Raw genomic sequence first — 5,000 nt, forward strand, 5'->3', positions numbered from 1 at the left:
TCTTTCTTGGCCTTCAATCAAGCCAGAAGATCCAAAGGCTTTACAGGCCTTCGCATTGTGTCTTAGAAGCTGCTGCAATAGTATGGAAGACTTGAAGTTCATGGAAGAACTGGACACAGTCTCCAATATGAGGTGTATTGCTTTCAAGCTCCCATATAAGCTCAGAGAGAGGTGGCGCACAAAGGCATTTGAGTTGCAAGAACAGAGGAACAAGGTAAAGATGGTAGATCTCGTCAGCTTCATTGAAAAACAAGCTAACATTGTCTCAGACCCAATATTTGGTGATATCCAAGACTCAAGCCCAAGTAAAGGAAAGCCCAAAGTGCTAGTGAAGCCCAAATCCAAAGGCAGTTTTGCTACCAATGTGCATGTGAACTCACCACAGACCACATCTAAGGATTCACAGCCAATTTCATGTCTCTACTGTAACAATGGACATGATTTGATGTCATGCTTGCAGTTTGAAAAACAGCCGCACAGAGAAAAGATAAACTTTATAAGACAGAATGGAATCTGTTTTGGGTGTTTAACCAAAGGAGGACATATAAGTAAAGACTGCACACAGCATCTGAACTGCTCCATATGCAACAAACAGCATCCAAGTGTGTTACACATTAAAGCATTGGAATCATCAAAACAACTGAAGAAAACACCTGTGAGTAGCACACAGGTCTCCCTTCAAGATGGTAAGCATGCTGGAGTCAGAAACATGCAGTTTTACACAGAGTGTTTGTTGTCGATTGTACCAGTACAGGTTAAAAGCTCAAAAGGAAGTAAGATTCTGCACACATATGCCTTTCTTGATCCTGGTAGCTCGGCAAGCTTCTGCACAGAGGATCTTATGAGGAAACTCAACATTACTGGAAGAAAGACCAATATTCTTCTTCGAACAATGAGCCAGGATAAGTCTGTGCCCTCGTACATTGTCAGTGGGTTGGAAGTGTCTTCACTGGAAGAAAGTAACTTCATCCACCTGCCAGAAGTATACACCCAAAAGATCATGCCTGTTGACACCTGTAACATTCCCACAAAGGAAGAACTATCTAAATGGCCATACCTGAGTCAGGTACAGTTTCCTAGGATTCCAGCCAAGGTGGAGTTGTTGATTGGAAGCAATGCTCCCAAAGCCATTGAACCTTGGGAAATCCTTAATAGCCAAGGGGATGGGCCATATGCAGTTAAGACCCTACTAGGATGGGTTATTAATGGTCCTTTACAAGGCAAAAACACAGCAAACAGGAACAGTTGTGATGGTGGTGTTGTTAACAGAATTTCTATCTTGAACTTGGAAGAAATGTTGATGCAACAATACAACCATGATTTTAATGAGCGTTCATGTGAAGAGAAGGCTGAAATGTCTATAGAAGACAAAAGATTCATCAAGATTGCAGAACAGTCAATAAAATTAAAAAATGGACATTACACTCTTAATCTACCTTTTAGGAAGGACGACACAGTGTTGCCTAACAATTACCAAGTGGCAGAACAGCGACTTCAAAGTTTGAAAAGAAAGTTCAAGAGGAATGAAAAATTCAAAACCGAATATACTGAATTTCTAACAGAAGTCATAAAAAAGGGCTATGCTGAAGTGGTGCCGCAACAAGAGCTGAAAAGATCAGATGGTAAATTGTGGTACATCCCACATCATGGTGTATACCATCCTCAAAAACAGACCATAAGGGTGGTCTTTGACTGTGCTGTTACTTTTCAAGGTAAATCCCTCAACTCAGAACTTCTTCAGGGTCCTGATTTGACCAGTACACTTTTTGATGTTTTGACCAGATTTCGCCAAGAATCTGTAGCAGTTATGACTGATATCAAAGCAATGTTCCATCAGGTCAGAGTGTCAAGATCAGATGTTGACTTCTTGCGATTCCTCTGGTGGCCAAGTGGTGATGTCAGCATGCCTGCTGTGGAACATCGAATGATGGTACATCTATTTGGGGCAGTCTCATCCCCCAGCTGTGCAAACTTTGCTCTGAGGCAAACAGCCAAAGACAACAAAGAATGTTTTCGAACTGAGGTGATAAACACGGTTGAGAACAACTTCTATGTAGATGATTGCTTGAAGTCCCTTCCAACAGAGCATGAAGCAGTAGAATTGGTGAAAGATCTAACATCTCTCTGTCAAACAGGAGGATTCCACCTCACAAAATGGGTGAGTAACAGTCGTACTGTTCTTGCACATATTCCAAAGGAAGACAGAGCTCAGAATGTAAGGGAATTGGATCTCGACAGGGAAAAGCTTCCCACTGAAAGAGCTCTTGGATTGTTGTGGTGCGTGGAGAATGATGTGTTTAGGTTCAATATCACTGTCAAGTGCAAATCCCACACCCGAAGAAACTTGCTATCAGTTGTGAGCTCCATCTATGATCCACTTGGATTTTTGAGTCCCTTTACTCTACCTGCCAAATTGCTTATCCAAGACCTCTGTAGGAGTAAATGTGGTTGGGATGAGGAAATACCACAGGCTGCAGTGGATAAGTGGACAAAGTGGATAAAGGATCTTGACGAGATAGAAGATTTCAGAGTGGCACGCTGTGTAAAGCCAACTGGTTTTGGAATGCTGAAGCAAGCAGAGCTGCATCATTTCTCTGATGCTAGTGAACAAGGATACGGCATAGTGAGTTACTTGAGACTGACTGATGATATGCACACTGTACATGTGTCTTTCATGTTGGGGAAAGCCAGAGTGGCCCCACTTAAGCACGTCACAATTCCACGTCTAGAACTTACAGCTGCAGTGCTAGCAGTCAGAGTCGACATTATGGTAAGGAAAGCTTTGGAGCTAGATCTCAAAGGCTCAACATTTTGGACTGATAGTCAGTCAGTGCTGAAATACGTTGCAAATGAGAATGCAAGATTCCGCACATTTGTAGCTAATAGGATCTCTGTTATTAGAGGAAACACAGATGTAAAACAGTGGAAATTCATCAGAACAAAGCAGAACCCAGCTGACCTAGCATCAAGAGGGGTTAGTGCCAGCACATTGGTGAAGTGCAAAGAGTGGATCCATGGACCAGACTTTCTATGGAAGAAAGAAGAGGAATGGCCTAAAGAGTCCCTGGGACCCATGTCTCTCTCTCTCGATGACCTTGAAGTTAAAAGGAACACCACTGTTTATAGCACTGTCATTAAAGAGAATGAAAATCCTACCAGCCAACTGCTTAACTATTTCTCAACTTGGACAAAGCTAAAGTTGGCAGTAGCATGGTTCTTGAAGTTGAAGAATATCCTTCGCTTGCTTATTGCAAAAAGAAAAGAGATACAGGCCACCTGCGTGAATAAGGACACTCAGAGCCAAAACAATGTATGTAATGAAATGAAAATATTCAAGACATCACTTTGTGGACAATCCATAGGCTTGGATGATCTCTTGAAAGCAGAAAAGGCCATTGTTGAGTTTTGGCAGAAACAAAGGTATGCAGAGGAAATGTCAAGAATTGGAAAGACATCACCTGCTGGAAAGCGCTTGAATAGATTCAGCAGCCTGTACAAGCTAGATCCTGTGATGGACGATGGAGTTTTGAGGGTTGGAGGAAGGTTGGACAAGTCTGCAATGCCTGAGGAGACCAAGCGACCTATAATACTTCCAAAAGATGTTCACATCTCCACACTTATCCTTCAACACATACACGAACAGCTCGGACATGCTGGCAGAAATCATGTTCTCTCACACCTGAGAAAGAAATATTGGATTATAAATGCCAATTCTGCAGCCCGTAAAGTTTTGTCTAAATGTGTTGTATGCAAGCGTGTAAGAGGAAAGATTGGAGAGCAAAAGATGGCAGATTTACCAAAGGAAAGACTACAAGCTGATCTTCCACCTTTCAGCAATGTTGGCGTTGACTACTTTGGACCTTTCATGACAAAAAGAGGAAGAAGTCAGGTAAAGAGATATGGGGTTATTTTCACTTGCATGACAAGCAGGGCAGTTCACCTAGAAATGGCTCACTCACTGAACACAGATTCCTGCATTGACGCTTTAAGAAGATTCATAGCCAGAAGGGGCCAAGTACTGCATATTCGCTCTGATAACGGAACTAACCTGGTTGGTGCAAAAAGAGAGTTACATAATTCACTTTCAGAATGGAACAAAAGCCGAATCCAGAAGGCAATGCTCCAGAAAGGAATTCAGTGGACGTTTAATCCTCCAGCAGCCTCACATCATGGGGGAGTATGGGAGAGACTCATTCGAATGGTGAGGCAGATCTTATGCTCTATTTTACAACAACACACCCTCGATGATGAAGGACTACAAACACACTTTTGTGAGATTGAAGCAATTCTGAATAGTCTTCCCATTACCACATTGTCTGATGACCATCATGATCTGGAACCTTTGACACCAAATCACATTCTTCTGTTAAAGTCTAGCCCTGCATTGCCTCCTGGATTGTTTCAAAGTTCAGACGTATACAGCAGACGTCGGTGGAGGCAAGTACAATATTTGTCAGACCTGTTTTGGAAGAGATGGTCCCAAGAATACTTACCATTACTACAGGAACGACAGAAATGGTTTACTGCAAAAAGAGGATTGCAGAAAGGAGATATTGTGCTAGTCGTGGACAGTTCAGCACCTCGTGGATCGTGGCCTATTGGAAGAGTAACAGAAGTTTTTCCTGATTCCAAAGGACTCATAAGAACTGTTAAACTTAAGACAAAGACTGGATTCTTGGAAAGACCCATTACCAAACTTTGCCTGCTATTGGAAGATGCAGAAAATTAGATCTGAAGCATAGTAGTGATGACTGAATGATTAAAGAATGAGTATTCATTTTCTTGTATAGACTCATTTGGCTCCATTTACATTTAATGTATTGTAATTGTTGCTTAAACGCTCAATTAGGGGCCGGGTGTAGGAGCCATACTTACCACCTTATTTAATTTTGATAAATTTGTTAATTTAAATATCAGAATGTTGTTGTATTGTTAATTGTGTTTATTTCTCTGAGTGTGTGCCCTCTATAGGTGAGAGGGGAAAAGTTGTATAAAGGATA

Source organism: Rhinichthys klamathensis, unplaced genomic scaffold (assembly GCF_029890125.1).
Source record: "Rhinichthys klamathensis goyatoka isolate OS25496 unplaced genomic scaffold, OSU_Roscu_1.1 h1tg001025l_1, whole genome shotgun sequence".
NCBI classification, from domain to species: domain Eukaryota; kingdom Metazoa; phylum Chordata; class Actinopteri; order Cypriniformes; family Leuciscidae; genus Rhinichthys; species Rhinichthys klamathensis.